The sequence below is a fragment of the Pseudophryne corroboree genome, unplaced genomic scaffold, assembly GCF_028390025.1.
Source record: "Pseudophryne corroboree isolate aPseCor3 unplaced genomic scaffold, aPseCor3.hap2 scaffold_1226, whole genome shotgun sequence".
NCBI lineage: Eukaryota > Metazoa > Chordata > Amphibia > Anura > Myobatrachidae > Pseudophryne > Pseudophryne corroboree.
This window is the reverse complement of record NW_026967852.1, coordinates 58975-75443: the sequence shown is the minus strand read 5'-3', so window position 1 is coordinate 75443 and position 16469 is coordinate 58975. Positions and strand designations below refer to the sequence as shown.

The 16469-nt window shown below is 48.6% G+C and overlaps 16 non-coding genes and 1 pseudogene across 16 annotated transcripts; 11 read left to right on the top strand and 6 right to left on the bottom strand.

The window, feature by feature from the left end:
- Positions 1-354: 354 nt before the first annotated feature.
- Positions 355-533, bottom strand: LOC134992783 (U1 spliceosomal RNA; annotated as a pseudogene).
- Positions 534-4294: 3761 nt separating this feature from the next.
- LOC134992805 (U1 spliceosomal RNA) lies at positions 4295-4458 on the top strand. The gene has a single exon (XR_010196907.1). It is a non-coding gene; the product is annotated as a U1 spliceosomal RNA (small nuclear RNA).
- Positions 4459-4610: 152 nt separating this feature from the next.
- LOC134992755 (U1 spliceosomal RNA) lies at positions 4611-4773 on the top strand. The gene has a single exon (XR_010196867.1). It is a non-coding gene; the product is annotated as a U1 spliceosomal RNA (small nuclear RNA).
- A 671-nt stretch (positions 4774-5444) lies between these two features.
- LOC134992806 (U1 spliceosomal RNA) lies at positions 5445-5608 on the top strand. Its single transcript, XR_010196908.1, has one exon. It is a non-coding gene; the product is annotated as a U1 spliceosomal RNA (small nuclear RNA).
- A 152-nt stretch (positions 5609-5760) lies between these two features.
- On the top strand, positions 5761-5924 carry LOC134992756 (U1 spliceosomal RNA). The gene has a single exon (XR_010196868.1). It is a non-coding gene; the product is annotated as a U1 spliceosomal RNA (small nuclear RNA).
- Positions 5925-6588: 664 nt separating this feature from the next.
- LOC134992765 (U1 spliceosomal RNA) lies at positions 6589-6752 on the top strand. Its single transcript, XR_010196875.1, has one exon. It is a non-coding gene; the product is annotated as a U1 spliceosomal RNA (small nuclear RNA).
- Positions 6753-6903: 151 nt separating this feature from the next.
- On the top strand, positions 6904-7067 carry LOC134992780 (U1 spliceosomal RNA). Its single transcript, XR_010196884.1, has one exon. It is a non-coding gene; the product is annotated as a U1 spliceosomal RNA (small nuclear RNA).
- A 4978-nt stretch (positions 7068-12045) lies between these two features.
- LOC134992789 (U5 spliceosomal RNA) lies at positions 12046-12161 on the bottom strand. Its single transcript, XR_010196891.1, has one exon. It is a non-coding gene; the product is annotated as a U5 spliceosomal RNA (small nuclear RNA).
- A 275-nt stretch (positions 12162-12436) lies between these two features.
- LOC134992788 (U5 spliceosomal RNA) lies at positions 12437-12552 on the bottom strand. Its single transcript, XR_010196890.1, has one exon. It is a non-coding gene; the product is annotated as a U5 spliceosomal RNA (small nuclear RNA).
- Positions 12553-12826: 274 nt separating this feature from the next.
- LOC134992785 (U5 spliceosomal RNA) lies at positions 12827-12942 on the bottom strand. Its single transcript, XR_010196887.1, has one exon. It is a non-coding gene; the product is annotated as a U5 spliceosomal RNA (small nuclear RNA).
- Positions 12943-13228: 286 nt separating this feature from the next.
- On the bottom strand, positions 13229-13344 carry LOC134992786 (U5 spliceosomal RNA). Its single transcript, XR_010196888.1, has one exon. It is a non-coding gene; the product is annotated as a U5 spliceosomal RNA (small nuclear RNA).
- A 270-nt stretch (positions 13345-13614) lies between these two features.
- On the bottom strand, positions 13615-13730 carry LOC134992784 (U5 spliceosomal RNA). Its single transcript, XR_010196886.1, has one exon. It is a non-coding gene; the product is annotated as a U5 spliceosomal RNA (small nuclear RNA).
- A 144-nt stretch (positions 13731-13874) lies between these two features.
- LOC134992752 (U1 spliceosomal RNA) lies at positions 13875-14037 on the top strand. Its single transcript, XR_010196864.1, has one exon. It is a non-coding gene; the product is annotated as a U1 spliceosomal RNA (small nuclear RNA).
- A 671-nt stretch (positions 14038-14708) lies between these two features.
- LOC134992804 (U1 spliceosomal RNA) lies at positions 14709-14872 on the top strand. Its single transcript, XR_010196906.1, has one exon. It is a non-coding gene; the product is annotated as a U1 spliceosomal RNA (small nuclear RNA).
- A 152-nt stretch (positions 14873-15024) lies between these two features.
- On the top strand, positions 15025-15187 carry LOC134992773 (U1 spliceosomal RNA). The gene has a single exon (XR_010196880.1). It is a non-coding gene; the product is annotated as a U1 spliceosomal RNA (small nuclear RNA).
- Positions 15188-15858: 671 nt separating this feature from the next.
- Positions 15859-16022, top strand: LOC134992803 (U1 spliceosomal RNA). Its single transcript, XR_010196905.1, has one exon. It is a non-coding gene; the product is annotated as a U1 spliceosomal RNA (small nuclear RNA).
- A 152-nt stretch (positions 16023-16174) lies between these two features.
- Positions 16175-16337, top strand: LOC134992772 (U1 spliceosomal RNA). Its single transcript, XR_010196879.1, has one exon. It is a non-coding gene; the product is annotated as a U1 spliceosomal RNA (small nuclear RNA).
- Positions 16338-16469: the final 132 nt, after the last annotated feature.

Here is a 16469-nt window from a genome sequence, read left to right as displayed (position 1 = left end):
ACCTGGCCTTCTCTGATGTAATCAGAGTTAGATTTGATTCAGTGATTTTATAAAAACAGCTAGGAAGCACAATTTAGCAGTGGGTTGCAGAGAAAAAGAAATATGCTGGCAGAAAAATCCAATTGAGTGATTAAACAGCTCTTCATTTTCTGGCTTTATTTTTATGCTAACAAATTTGTGCTCTGAAAAGTGTCCACAAAGCCAAGTATCTGATTAACACCTTTGTAGGGATGGTTTTTCACCTATTATTAAATTAAACTTGCTTCATTGGAAAGGCAGCAAGTGATGTCATCCAAGCAGTGGGTCAAAGTTGGCTTCAAACCTCGTCTGCTTATGAAAAGAGAAAAGGGGTATGCAGGGCATGGCGGCCTTTTGCGGTGCTTGGATGACCCCTAGTTCGCATTAAATAATGCAGTCGAGTTTCCCACATTTGGGGAAATCACAGGGGTGAGCATACCCAGAATGCAATGAATGAACCGCACCCTGGGAGAACAGTCTTCATGACCATGGTATCTCCTATGCAAAATAAGTATGATTTGGGATAGGGCTGGGGAGGGCCGCTGCTCAGGCACATCTCTGTCAAGTAAAGGAGATTCAACTGAGGCAGCACAAGGGAACTCTCATCTGGGGACAACAACTGCAGGGAGAACACATATTTTCAGATGAACATGGGAGGGCAGAAGGCTGCCTAATACTGAAGCACCCCCAAACAACAAACCAAATGCAACAACTAGTGCAAGCATTCCTGGGGGAAGGCCTGCAGCAGATGGATTTGCATATGGCGATGTCATCCAAGCAGTGGGTCAAAGTTGGCTTCAACCCTCGTCTGCATATGAAAAGAGAAAAGGGGCGTGCAGGGCATGGCGGCCTTTTGCGGCACTTGGATGACCCCTAGTTCGCATTAAACACCTCCACCCTCCGTCGGTGTGGGGCTCATGTTGGCTATGCCCCAGCCCCTGAAGGATTCAAGCTGATTTCTTGCAGCAGCTGGGCACTGTAACAGCTCCAGAGCTGCTCTGTAAGGCAAGTAAAAGGGTGTGGGCCCTGCAGCACTACCTGTAGTTCGCATTGTGCGAGACCCCTAGTTCGCATTAAACACCCCCACCCTCCTTCGGTGTGGGGCTCATGTTGGCCATGCCCCAGCCCCTGAAGCATTCACGCTGATTTCTTGCAGCAGCTGGGCACTGTAACAGCTCAAGAGCTGCTCTATAAGGCAAGTAAAAGGGTGTGGGCCCTGCAGCACTACCTGTAGTTTGCATTGTGCATTGGAAGGCACAAAGTAAGCAGACGGGAGGAGAAGTCAGGATAGTGCACAAGGGTATAGACGGGAGGGGCTCAAGAAAAAAGAAGTGGAAACAGACAGCAAACTAGGCTTCCAATGCACAATGCAAACTACAGGTAGTGCTGCAGGGCCCACACCCTTTTACTTGCCTTACAGAGCAGCTCTGGAGCTGTTTAATCACTCAATTGGATTTTTCTGCCAGCATAATTTTTCTCTTACGTCCTAGAGGATGCTGGGGACTCCGTAAGGATAGACGGGCTCCGCAGGAGACATGGGCACTTTAAGAAAGACTTTAGATCTGGGTGTGCACTGGCTCCTCCCTCTATGCCCCTCCTCCAGACCTCAGTTTACTACTGTGCCCAGAGGAGACTGGGTGCTTTTCAGGGAGCTCTCCTGAGTTTCCTGACAGAAAGTATATTTGTTAGATTTTTTTATTTTCAGGGAGCCTGCTGGCAACAGACTCCCTGCATCGAGGGGCGGAGGGGAGAGATGCACACCTACTTCTGTGAGTTGATAGGCTCTGCTTCTTAGGCTACTGTACAGCATTAGCTCCAGAGGGATCGGTACGCAGGTCTCACCCTCGCCGTCCGTCCCAGAGCCGCGCCGCCGTCCCCCTCGCAGAGCCGGAAGATAGAAGCCGGGTGAGTATGAGAAGAAAAGAAGACTTCAGAGGCGGCGGAAGACTTCATGATCTTCACTGAGGTAACGCACAGCAGTAAAGCTGTGCTCCATTGCTCCAATACACCTCACACACGGCAGTCAGTGTAAGGGTGAAGGGCGCAGGGGGGACGCCCTGGGCAGCAATATAGACCTCTCTTTGGCAAAATAAATATATATGCAGCTAGGCACTGTATATATATATAAGAGCCCCCGCCATTTTTTTACTATATTTGAGCGGGACAGAAGCCCGTCGCTGAGGGGGTGGGGCTTCTCCCTCAGCACTCACCAGCGCCATTTTCTCCACAGCACCGCTGAGGGGAAGCTCCACGGACTCTCCCCTGCTTATACCACGGTAGAAAGAGGGTCTTAAAGAAGAGGGGGGCACATAATTAGGCGCATATATATATGGAAATACAGCGCTACTGGGTAAACATAAAATTATTGTGTTTTTTTCCTGGGTCATATAGCGCTGGGGTGTGTGCTGGCATACTCTCTCTCTCTGTCTCTCCAAAGGGCCTTGTTGGGGAACTGTCCTCAGATAAGAGGATTCCCTGAGTGTATGGTGTGTCGGTACACGTGTGTCGACATGTCTGAGGTAGAAGGCTCTCCTAGAGAGGAGCAGGAGCAAATTAATGTGGTGTCTCCATCGACAACGCCGACACCTGACTGGATGGATATGTGGAATGTTTTAAGTGCTAATGTAAACTTATTACACAAGAGATTAGACAAAGCTGAAGCTAGGGAGCAGTCAGGGAGTCAACCCATGCCTGTCCCTATGTCGCAGGGACCTTCGGGGTCTCAAAAGCGCCCACTATCCCAAATAGTTGACACAGATACCGACACAGATTCTGACTCCAGTGTCGACTACGATGATGCAAAGTTACAGCCAAAATTGGCTAAATGTATTCGATATATGATTATTGCAATAAAAGATGTTTTGCACATCACAGAGTCCCCTGTCCCTGACACGAGGGTACACATGTATAAGGGAAAGAAACCTGAGATAACCTTTCCCCCCTCACATGAGTTGAACGAATTATGTGAAAAAGCTTGGGAATCTCCAGACAAAAAGCTGCAGATTCCCAAAAGGATTCTTATGGCGTATCCTTTCCCGCCAATGGACAGGATACGGTGGGAATCCTCCCCTAGGGTGGATAAAGCATTGACACGCTTATCCAAAAAGGTAGCGCTGCCATCCCAGGATACGGCTACCATCAGGGACCCTGCTGACCGCAAGCAGGAGGTTACCCTAAAGTCCATTTACACACATTCTGGTACCTTACTCAGACCGGCAATTGCGTCGGCCGGGGTTGTAGCGCGGTGGCAGCATGGACAGATACCTTATCAGCAGAGATTGAGACCCTAGATAAGGATGCTATGTTATTGACCATAGGGCATATAAAAGATGCTGTCCTATATATGAGAGATGCTCAAAGTGACATTAGTCTACTGGGTTCTAGAATAAACGCTATGTCGATTTCTGCTAGACGAGTCCTATGGACCCGGCAATGGACAGGTGATGCCGACTCAAAAAGGCATATGGAGGTTTTACCTTACAGGGGTGAGGAATTGTTTGGGAAAGGTCTCTCGGACCTAGTCTCCACAGCTACAGCTGGTAAATCAAATTTTTTGCCTTATATTCCCTCACAGCCTAAGAAAGCACCACATTATCAAATGCAGTCCTTTCGATCACAGAGAAACAAGAAAGTACGAGGTGCGTCCTTTCTTGCCAGAGGTAAGGGCAGAGGGAAGAAGCTGCACAACACAGCTAGTTCCCAGGAACAGAAGTCCTCCCCGGCCTCTACAAAATCCACCGCATGACGCTGGGGCTCCGCTAAAGGAGTCCGCCCAGTTGAGGGCACGTCTTCGAGTTTTCAGCCACATCTGGGTTCATTCGCAGGTGGATCCCTAGGCAATAGAAATTGTTTCTCAGGGTTACAAGCTGAAATTCGAAGAGGTGCCTCCTCGCCGGTTTTTCAAATCGGCCCTACCATCTTCTCCCCAGGAAAGGGAGATAGTGTTAAATGCAATTCACAAATTGTATCTTCAACATATGCAGATGAGGGTTCCAGCCAACTTTGGCCCACTGCTTGGATGACATCACCGTATGTAAATCCGTCTTCTGCAGACCTTCTCCCAGGAATGCTTGTACTAGTTGTTGCATTTGGTTTGTTGTTTGGGCGTGCTTCAGTATTAGGCAGCCTTCTGCCCTCCCATGTTCATCTGAAAATATGTGTTCTCCCGGCAGTTGTTGTCCCCAGATGAGAGTTCCCTTGTGCTGCCTCAGTTGAATCTCCTTTACTTGACAGAGATGTGCCTGAGCAGCGGCCCTCCCCAGCCCTATCTCAAATCATACTTATTTTGCATAGGAGATACCATGGTCATAAAGATTGTTCTCCCAGGGTGAGGTTCATTCATTGCATTCTGGGTATGCTGACCCCTGTGATTTCCCCAAATGTGGGAAACTCAACTGCATTATTTGTGGTAGTGGGGCACTGTGTTTGTGTTTTCCTCTTGTCAGCTCTGGTAAAAGTCAGATTTCTTTGTCTCAGATCTTCCTCTAGCCTTGTTCTTCTTTCGAGAGTTCCATTGTGCTGCCTCAGTTTGATCTCCTTCACTTGACAGGGGGGTACCCGAGCAGCGACCCTCCCCAGCTCTAGCCCAACTCCTACATACCTGCCAGGTGAGATACTATGATCATGAAGGTGCTTCTCCCAGGGCAAGGCTCACCCATTGCACTCTGGGTGTGCTGCTCCTGCGATTTCCCCAAATGTGGGAAACTTGACTGCATAATTTGTGTTTCCCCTGGTCGGCTCTCGTATAATTCAGATCTCTTTGTCTCAGGTCTCTCTCCAGCCTAGTTTGCTGTCTGTTTCCACTTCTGTTTTCTTGAGCCGCTCCCTTCTATGCCCTTGCGCACTATCCTGACTTCTCCCGTCTGCTTACTTTGTGCCTTCCAACGCACAATGCGAACTACAGGTAGTGCTGCAGGGCCCACACCCTTTTACTTGCCGTACAGAGCAGCTCTGGAGCTGTTACAGTGCCCAGCTGCTGCAAGAAATCAGCTTGAATGCTTCAGGGGCTGGGGCATAGCCAACATGAGCCCCACACCGAAGGAGGGTGGAGGTATTTAATGCGAACTAGGGGTCATCCAAGCACCGCAAAAGGCCGCCATGCCCTGCATAACCCTTTTCTCTTTTCATATGCAGATGAGGGTTCCAGCCAACTTTGGCCCACTGCTTGGATGACATCACCGTATGCAAATCCGTCTTCTGCAGACCTTCTCCCAGGAATGCTTTTACTAGTTGTTACATTTGGTTTGTTGTTTGGGGGTGCTTCAGTATTAGGCAGCCTTCTGCCCTCCCATGTTCATCTGAAAATATGTGTTCTCCCTGCAGTTGTTGTCCCCAGATGAGAGTTCCCTTGTGCTGCCTCAGTTGAATCTCCTTTACTTGACAGAGATGTGCCTGAGCAGCGGCCCTCCCCAGCCCTATCCCAAATCATACTTATTTTGCATAGGAGTTTCCATGGTCATGAAGATTGTTCTCCCAGGGTGAGGTTCATTCATTGCATTCTGGGTATGCTGACCCCTGTGATTTCCCCAAATGTGGGAAACTCGACTGCATTAATTGTGGTAGTGGGGGACTGTGTTTGTGCTTTCCTCTGGTCAGCTCTGGTAAAAGACAGATTTCTTTGTCTCAGATCTTCCTCTAGCCTTGTTCTTTTTTCGAGAGTTTCCTTGTGCTGCCTCAGTTGGATCTCCTTCACTTGACAGGGGGGTGCCCGAGCAGCGACCCTCCCCATCTCTAGCCCAACTCCTACTTACCTGCCAGGTGAGATACTATGATCATGAAGGTGCTTCTCCCAGGGCAAGGCTCACCCATTGCACTCTGGGTGTGCTGCTCCTACGATTTCCCCAAATGTGGGACACTTGACTGCATAATTTGTGTTTCCTCTAGTCGGCTACTCGTATAATTCAGATCTCTTTGTCTCAGGTCTCTCTCCAGCCTAGTTTGCTGTCTGTTTCCACTTCTCTTTTCTTGAGCCGCTGCCTTCTATGCCCTTGTGCACTCTCCTGACTTCTCCTGTCTGCTTACTTTGTGCCTTCCAACGCACAATGCAAACTACAGGTAGTGCTGCAGGGCCCACACCCTTTTACTTGCCTTTCAGAGCAGCTCTGGAGCTGTTACAGTGCCCAGCTGCTGCAAGAAATCAGCTTGAATGCTTCAGGGGCTGGGGCATAGCCAACATGAGCCCCACACCGACAGGGGGGGAAGATGTTTAATGCGAACTAAGGGTCATCCAAGCGCCGCAAAAGGCCGCCATGCCCTGCATACCCCTTTTCTCTTTTCATATGCAGATGAGGGTTCCAGCCAACTTTGGCCCACTGCTTGGATGACATCACCGTATGCAAATCCGTCTTCTGCAGACCTTCCCCCAGGAATGCTTGTACTAGTTGTTGCATTTGGTTTGTTGTTTGGGGTGCATTAGGCAGCCTTCTGCTCTCCCATGTTCATCTGACAATATGTGTTCTCCCTGCAGTTGTTGTCCCCAGATGAGAGTTCCCTTGTGCTGCCTCAGTTGAATCTCCTTTACTTGACAGAGATGTGCCTGAGCAGCGGCCCTCCCCAGCCCTATCCCAAATCATACTTATTTTGCATAGGAGATACCATGGTCATGAAGATTGTTCTCCCAGGGTGAGGTTCATTCATTGCATTCTGGGTATGCTGACCCCTGTGATTTCCCCAAATGTGGGAAACTCGACTGCATTATTTGTGGTAGTGGGGGACTGTGTTTGTGCTTTCCTCTGGTCAGCTCTGGTAAAAGTCAGATTTCTTTGTCTCAGATCTTCCTCTAGCCTTGTTTTTTTTCGAGAGTTTCCTTGTGCTGCCTCAGTTGGATCTCCTTCACTTGACAGGGGGGTATCCGAGCAGCGACCCTCCCCAGCTCAAGCCCAACTCCTACTTACCTGCCAAGTGAGATACTATGATCAGGAAGGTGCTTCTACCAGGGCAAGGCTCACCCATTGCACTCTGGGTGTGCTGCTCCTACGATTTCCCCAAATGTGGGACACTTGACTGCATAATTTGTGTTTCCTCTGGTCGGCTACTCGTATAATTCAGATCTCTTTGTCTCAGGTCTCTCTCCAGCCTAGTTTGCTGTCTGTTTCCACTTCTCTTTTCTTGAGCCCCTGCCTTCTATGCCCTTGTGCACTCTCCTGACTTCTCCTGTCTGCTTACTTTGTGCCTTCCAACGCACAATGCAAACTACAGGTAGTGCTGCAGGGCCAACACCCTTTTACTTGCCTTACAGAGCAGCTCTGGAGCTGTTACAGTGCCCTGCTGCTGCAAGAAATCAGCTTGAATGCTTCAGGGGCTGGGGCATAGCCAACATGAGCAGCAAGATGCAGCACTGGACTATTAGTAATGTACTGTTGTATGCTGAGCACCACAATGCAGCACAAGACAATGAGCAGTGATACTGAGCACTGATGAGGATACTACAGAGAACTGACACTGAGCAGGAGAGACACACTACTAGTATTACTGAGCAGCAATAAGTAACCACTGATACTGGGCACTGATATTGAGATTTCCACTGAGAGAACATAGCCACGTCCTCTCCGCTCTCTCTTCAATGCACGAGTAAAAATGGCGGCAACGCGCAGCTCTTTATATGGAATCCGAATCTCGCGAGAATCCGACAGCGGGATGATGACATTTTCCCTTGTTCAGGTTTTCCGAGTCAGGCGGGAACAACCGAGCCTGCCTCGGACCAGTGTAAACCACGTGGAGTTCGTCGGGAATTCGGTTCTCGGAGAACCGAACCCGCTCCTCTATATATACTATATTACTATGTTACTGTAGTATACAGAACACCACAATGCAATGAGCAGTGATAGTGAGCACTGATGAGGATACTAGAACTGACACTGAGCAGCAAGATGCAGCACTGGACTATTAGTAATGTACTGTAGTATGCTGAGCACCACAATGCAGCACAAGACAATGAGCAGTGATACTGAGCACTGATGAGGATACTACTGAGAACTGACACTGAGCAGGAGAGACACACTACTAGTATTACTGAGCAGCAATAAGTAACCACTGATACTGAGCACTGATATTGAGATTTCCACTGAGAGAACATAGCCACGTCCTCTCCACTCTCTCTTCAATGCACGAGTAAAAATGGCAGCAACGCGCAGCTCTTTATATGTTACAGTGCCCAGCTGCTGCAAGAAATCAGCTTGAATGCTTCAGGGGATGGGGCATGGCCAACATGAGCCCCACACCAAAGGAGGGTGGGGGTGTTTAATGCAAACTAGGGGTCATCCAAGCACTGCAAAAGGCCGCCATGCCCTGCATGCCCCTTTTCTCTATGGAATCCGAATCAGCATGAATGCTTCAGGGGATGGGGCATGGCCAACATGAGCCCCACACCAAAGGAGGGTGGGGGTGTTTAATGCGAACTAGGGGTCATCCAAGCACTGCAAAAGGCCGCCATGCCCTGCATGCCCCTTTTCTCTTTTTATATGCAGATGAGGGTTCCAGCCAACTTTGGCCCACTGCTTGGATGACATCACCGTATGCAAATCCTTCTGCTGCAGACCTTCCCCCAGGAATGCTTGTACTAGTTGTTGGATATGGTTTGATATTTGATGGTGCTTCAGTATTAGGCAGCCTTCCGCCCTCCCATGTTCATCTGAAAAGATGTGGTCTCCCTGCAGTTGTTGTCCCCAGACGAGAGTTCCCTTGTGCTTCCTCAGTTGAATCTCCTTAACTTGACGGGGGAGGGGCTGCCCGAGCTGCCACCCTCCCCAGCCCTATCCCAACTCATACTTATTTTACATATTAGATCTCTTGATCATGAAGATTGTTCTCACAGGGTGAGGTTCATCCATTATATTTTAAAATAGGAAGGTACAAATTACATATTTGAATTGCATCTATGTGCTGGATTCAAATGTCCCCCCCCCCCTTCCTTTCTCAATTGTGCCCGTCAGCAGCTATTCTAAGGTTGCTGCCAATGGGTGTGACACATTCATTTCTTCTGTGGGGTACACTGGACTCCACAAGGATTCACATTGGGGTGTAGAGTAGGATCTTGATCTGAGGCACCAACCGGCTCAAAGCTTTTGACTGTTCCCAAGAAGCTCAGTGCATTCTCCTCTATAACCCCGCTTCCATGAACAGGGAGCTCAGTTTGTAGTTGGTGCCTTCAGTAGCAGGCCAATTAACAGGGGCCTGCCTCAGGCAGCCTATTCTTAGCTATTAATTTTGACAAGAAAAGAAGAACTTGTTTTATGAGAATCTACAAGGGCTGCAGCAGGCTAGGTCTAATAGACATCTTTACTGCAGCTTCATCACTCCCAGCGGCGCTGTATACTCCCGTGCCCTGGTTGCTGGGTCACTGCAGCGGAGGCTCCGGTTTCATCCTAAGGTCAGTCACACACACACCACCCTTCCGGATCACGAGGCCGCTGATGAAGGGGAGCGAGGCCGTAGGGGGTGGGCCGTGTGCGCACTGCGGTGGACACTGATTACTGGGCAGCCGCTCCACTAGCCACCAGGTACAGTTAAGGAGCACAGGTCTGGGGGTTTTTCTCCTATATTAACCCAATTTTGTACTGCCCGCAGCGCATTGTGATAGGTAATAGGGCCTGATTCAGGTTGGATTGCAATCACAATAAGCGATCCAACTGCAAAAATTGCTAAGAGCATACGCATGTGCCTGCATTTTCTGCGGCACCCCGCAGAGAATGTGATCGCCTCTGCCTGTCAATCGGGGCGGGGAAGGGGGGGAGAGGTGGGTCAGCAACACTCCATTTCCAAGTCAGGGATGGAGCGGTGCGGGGGCAAGGCTTCAAAATGGGGTCTGCAACGGAGGAGACACAGGGGGCGTGGTCACAGCGGCTGTATGACATCACATTCAGCCGCTGTGATCACAAAAATGGTGGCGGCTTCCTGCGCGCACATACAGTCTGCACCAGCAGGAGCCTACACCATTTTTTATGATCACGCTGAACTGCAGTGCGACTGCAATTACAGCATGGTCAAGAAGGGAGGCGTCATGCTGGGTGGCCATGCCCTGTCACTATGCAGGAGCCAGCACCGCTCACACACTAGTCCCCGGGTGCAGCCCCCAACCCCCGGGACACCCGGAGCAACAAAATGTAGATTCAGGCCACCAGGCCACGCCCCTACCTATGAAACCATGCCTCCTTTTTACCATTGCGCTGCTTATCTGCGCGCACTGCATTACAATCTCCCTCGCCACCTCTCTGGGTGTCACCAGTGATAGTGACACCTCTGCCATGCTTGTAGCAGCTGGTCCTAAGATCTACGCCTCACACCCTGAGTGTTTGCCCTTGTGACTTGTTGATCATCATAGCGAAGCAGATGCTTACAGAAAACTGCAGGGGCTTAGATTGAAAATAAAAAAAATGATGGGTATAAGGTAGAGAGGAGCGGGTTCGGTTCTCCGAGAACCGAATTCCCCACGAACTCCACGTGGTTTACACTGGTCCGAGGCAGGCTCGGTTGTTCCCGCCTGACTCGGAAAACCTGAACAAGGGAAAATGTCATCATCCCGCTGTCGGATTCTTGCGAGATTCGGATTCCATAGAGAAAAGGGGCATGCAGGGCATGGCGGCCTTTTGCAGTGCTTGGATGACCCCTTGTTCGCATTAAACACCCCCACCCTCCTTTGGTGTGGGGCTCATGTTGGCCATGCCCCATCCCCTGAAGCATTCAAGCTGATTTCTTGCAGCAGCTGGGCACTGTAACAGCTCCAGAGCTGCTCTGTAAGGCAAGTAAAAGGGTGTGGGCCCTGCAGCACCACCTGTAGTTCGCATTGTGCGTTGGAAGGCACAAAGTAAGCAGACGGGAGGAGAAGTCAGGATAGTACACAAGGGCATCCTTTTCTCTTAGTCCGTAGAGGATGCTGGGGTCACATTAAGAACCATGGGGTATAGACGGGATCCGCAAGAGACATGGGCACTTTAAGACTTTCAAAGGGTGTGAACTGGCTCCTCCCTCTATGCCCCTCCTCCAGACTCCAGTTATAGGAACTGTGCCCAGGGAGACGGACATTTCGAGGAAAGGATTTATAGTTAAACTAAGGTGAGCATCTTACCAGCTCACACCTTAAGCATGCCGCAGAACGTGGCATTCAACAGAACACAAGCCAACGGCATGAACAATTGCAGCAAAAAGCTGACCAGAACCGTAACACAACATGTGTATAACCACAAGTAATAACTGCAGACACAGTATGGACTGGGACGGGTGCCCAGCATCCTCTACGTACTAAGAGAAAAGGATTTACCGGTAGGTATTAAAATCCTATTTTCTCATACGACCTAGAGGATGCTGGGGTCACATTAAGAACCATGGGGTTATACCAAAGCTCTTGAACGGGTGGGAGAGTGCGTACGACTCTGCAGCACCGAATGACCCAACTTGAGGTTATCATCAGCCAAGGTATCAAACTTGTAAAACTTAGCAAAAGTGTTTACTAAATAGCTGCTCGGCAAAGTTGCAATGCCGAGACTCCCCGACCAGCTGCCCAGGATGAACCCACCTTTCTAGTAGAATGGGTCTTCACCTAATTCAGTAACGGCAATCCTGCCGTGGAATGAGCATGCTGAATCTTACCACAGATCCAGCGCATAATGGTCTGCATGGAAGCAGGACACCCAATCATGTTGGGAGCATACAGGACAAACAGAGCCTCTGTTTTCCTAATCTGAACCGTTCTGGTGACATAAATTTTCAAAGTTCTGACCACAGCCAGAGACTTTGACTCAACGAAGGTGTCAGTGGCCAAAGGCACCATGTGGAAAGATGAACCACCTTCGGCAGAAATTGTTGACGTGTCCTCAATTCTGCTCTATCTTCATGAAAGATCAAATAAAGGCTCTTGTGATACTGCATGGTTTGTACTGTTTTCCATGTGCTCCCAGATCTTTCAAGCAAGTAGCATGGTCAAGAAAGTTCTGTTTGAAAAGAAACAAACATTTACTGTCATTGTTATGCAAATAAACTTACATTAAAGCTAACAAGAAAGCACACTCGTTCTGTCTTTAAACTGATAAAAGAAACCCCAATAATATGGGGCATGCAAAAATTGAGATAAAACTCAGTTTTGCTCCTCTCCACGGAAATCTTTAATAAAAGGCGAAATATTTGTTAGTTCTGAAGAGAAACCAGAGCATGACCAAGATTCCACCTGTCGCCTGAGTGCCATGCCAGCAGTTCTCATTCAGCTCAAAGTGAGCACCCAATTTGAATGAAAGAAAGCAGATTTCTCACCAGGCTTCCCCTTGCTATAAACATGGTTTGTACTCTTTTCCATGTGCTCCCAGATCTTTCAAACAATTAGTGTGGTCAAGAAAGTTCTGTTTGAAAAGAAACAAACATTTACTGTAATTTCTATGCAAATGAGCTTACATTAAAGCACACTCGTTCTATCTTTAAACCAATAAAATAAAACCCCAATAAGATGGGGCATGCAAAAATTGAGATAAAACTCAGTTTTGCTCCTCTCCACGGAAATCTTTAGTAAAAGGCGAAAGATTTGTTCGTTCTGAAGAGAAACCACAGCATGACCAAGATTCTACCTGTCGCCTGAGTGCCATGCCAGCAGTCCTCATTCAGCTCAAAGTGAGCACCCAATTTGAAAGAAAGAAAGCAGATTTCTCACCAGGCTTCCCCTTGCTATAAACATGGTTTGTACTCTTTTCCATGTGCTCCCAGATCTTTCAAGCAATTAGTATAGTCAAGAAAGTTCTGTTTGAAAAGAAACAAACATTTACTGTCATTTCTACGCAAATGAGCTTACATTAAAGCACACTCGTTCTATCTTTAAACTGATAAAAGAAACCCCAATAAGACGGGGCATGCAAAAATTGAGATAAAACTCAGTTTTGCTCCTCTCCACGGAAATCTTTAGTAAAAGGCGAAAGATTTGTTCGTTCTGAAGAGAAACCAGAGCATGACCAAGATTCCACCTGTCGCCTGAGTGCCATGCCAGCAGTCCTCATTCAGCTCAAAGTGAGCACCCAATTTGAAAGAAAGAAAGCAGATTTCTCACCAGGCTTCCCCTTGCTATAAGCATGGTTTGTACTCTTTTCCATGTGCTCCCAGATCTTTCAAGCAATTAGTATGGTCAAGAAAGTTCTGCTTGAAAAGAAACAGACATTTATTGTCATTGTTATGCAAATATACTTACATTAAAGCTAACAAGAAAGCACACTCGTTCTGTCTTTAATCCGATAAAAGAAACCCCAATAATATGGGACATGCAAAAATTGAGATAAAACTCAGTTTTGCTCCTCTCCACGGAAATCTTTAGTAAAAGGCGAAAGATTTGTTCGTTCTGAAGAGAAACCAGAGCATGACCAAGATTCCACCTGTCGCCTGAGTGCCGTGCCAGCAGTCCTCATTCAGATCAAAGTGAGCGCCCAATTTGAAAGAAAGCAGATTTCTCACCTGTCTTCTCCTTGCTATAAGCATGGTTTGTACTGTATTCCATGTGCTCCCAGATCTTTCAAGCAAGTAGCATGGTCAAGAAAGTTCTGTTTGAAAAGAAACAAACATTTACTGTCATTTCTATGCAAATGAGCTTACATTAAAGCACACTCATTCTATCTTTAAACCGATAAAAGAAACCCCAAAAAGATGGGGCATGCAAAAATTGAGATAAAACTCGGTTTTGCTCCTCTCCACGGAAATCTTTAGTAAAAGGCGAAAGATTTGTTCGTTCTGAAGAGAAACCAGAGCATGACCAAGATTTTTATCTGAAAATATGTGTTCTCCCTGCAGTTGTTGTCCCCAGATGAGAGTTCCCTTGTGCTGCCTCAGTTGAATCTCCTTTACTTGACAGGGGGATGCTCGAGCAGCGACCCTCCCCAGCTCTAGCCCAACTCCTACTTACCTGCCAGGTGAGATACTATGATCATGAAGGTGCTTCTCCCAGGGTAAGGCTCACCCATTGCACTCTGGGTGTGCTGCTTCTGCGATTTCCCCAAATGTGGGAAACTTGACTGCATAATTTGTGTTTCCCCTGGTCGGCTCTCGTATAATTCAGATCTCTTTGTCTCAGGTCTCTCTCCAGCCTAGTTTGCTGTCTGTTTCTACTTCTCTTTTCTTGAGCCGCTCCCTTCTATGCCCTTGCGCACTATCCTGACTTCTCCCGTCTGCTTACTTTGTGCCTTCCAACGCACAATGCAAACTACAGGTAGTGCTGCAGGACCCACACCCTTTTACTTGCCTTACAGAGCGTCTCTGGAGCAGTTACAGTGCCCAGCTGCTGCAAGAAATCAGCTTGAATGCTTCAGGGGCTGGGGAATAGCCAACATGAGCCCCACACCGAAGGAGGGTGGAGGTGTGTAATGCGAACTAGGGGTCATCCAAGCGCCGCAAAAGGCCGCCATGCCCTGCACGCCCCTTGTCTCTTTTCATATGCAGACGAGGGTTGAAGCCAACTTTGACCCACTGTTTGGATGACATCACCATATGCAAATCCATCTGCTGCAGGCCTTCCCCCAGGAATGCTTGCACTAGTTGTTGCATTTGGTTTGTTGTTTGGGGGTGCTTCAGTATTAGGCAGCCTTCTGCCCTCCCATGTTCATCTGAAAATATATGTTCTCCCTGCAGTTGTTGTCCCCAGATGAGAGTTCCCTTGTGCTGCCTCAGTTGAATCTCCTTTACTTGACAGAGATGTGCCTGAGCAGCGGCCCTCCCCAGCCCTATCCCAAATCATACTTATTTTGCATAGGCGATACCATGGTCATGAAGATTGTTCTCCCAGGGTGAGGTTCATTCATTGCATTCTGGGTATGCTGACCCCTGTGATTTCCCCAAATGTGGGAAACTCGACTGCATTATTTGTGGTAGTGGGGGACTGTGTTTGTGCTTTCCTCTGGTCAGCTCTGGTAAAAATCAGATTTCTTTATCTCAGATCTTCCTCTAGCCTTGTTCTTCTTTCGAGAGTTCCCTTGTGCTGCCTCAGTTGGATCTCTTTCACTTGACAGGGGGGTGCCCGAGCAGCGACCCTCCCCAGCTCTAGCCCAACTCCTACTTACCTGCCAGGTGAGATACTATGATCATGAAGGTGCTTCTCCCAGGGCAAGGCTCACCCATTGCACTCTGGTTGTGCTGCCCCTGTGATTTCCCCAAATGTGGGAAACTTGACTGCATAATTTGTGTTTCCCTTGGTCGGCTCTCGTATAATTCAGATCTCTTTGTCTCAGGTCTATCTCCAGCCTAGTTTGCTGTCTGTTTCCACTTCTCTTTTCTTGAGCCGCTCCCTTCTATGCCCTTGCGCACTATCCTGACTTCTCCCGTCTGCTTACTTTGTGCCTTCCAACGCACAATGCAAACTACAGGTAGTGCTGCAGGACCCACACCCTTTTACTTGCCTTACAGAGCGTCTCTGGAGCAGTTACAGTGCCCAGCTGCTGCAAGAAATCAGCTTGAATGCTTCAGGGGCTGGGGAATAGCCAACATGAGCCCCACACCGAAGGAGGGTGGAGGTGTGTAATGCGAACTAGGGGTCATCCAAGCGCCGCAAAAGGCCGCCATGCCCTGCACGCCCCTTGTCTCTTTTCATATGCAGACGAGGGTTGAAGCCAACTTTGACCCACTGTTTGGATGACATCACCATATGCAAATCCATCTGCTGCAGGCCTTCCCCCAGGAATGCTTGCACTAGTTGTTGCATTTGGTTTGTTGTTTGGGGGTGCTTCAGTATTAGGCAGCCTTCTGCCCTCCCATGTTCATCTGAAAATATATGTTCTCCCTGCAGTTGTTGTCCCCAGATGAGAGTTCCCTTGTGCTGCCTCAGTTGAATCTCCTTTACTTGACAGAGATGTGCCTGAGCAGCGGCCCTCCCCAGCCCTATCCCAAATCATACTTATTTTGCATAGGCGATACCATGGTCATGAAGATTGTTCTCCCAGGGTGAGGTTCATTCATTGCATTCTGGGTATGCTGACCCCTGTGATTTCCCCAAATGTGGGAAACTCGACTGCATTATTTGTGGTAGTGGGGGACTGTGTTTGTGCTTTCCTCTGGTCAGCTCTGGTAAAAATCAGATTTCTTTATCTCAGATCTTCCTCTAGCCTTGTTCTTCTTTCGAGAGTTCCCTTGTGCTGCCTCAGTTGGATCTCTTTCACTTGACAGGGGGGTGCCCGAGCAGCGACCCTCCCCAGCTCTAGCCCAACTCCTACTTACCTGCCAGGTGAGATACTATGATCATGAAGGTGCTTCTCCCAGGGCAAGGCTCACCCATTGCACTCTGGTTGTGCTGCCCCTGTGATTTCCCCAAATGTGGGAAACTTGACTGCATAATTTGTGTTTCCCTTGGTCGGCTCTCGTATAATTCAGATCTCTTTGTCTCAGGTCTATCTCCAGCCTAGTTTGCTGTCTGTTTCCACTTCTCTTTTCTTGAGCCGCTCCCTTCTATGCCCTTGCGCACTATCCTGACTTCTCCCGTCTGCTTACTTCGTGCCTTCCAACGC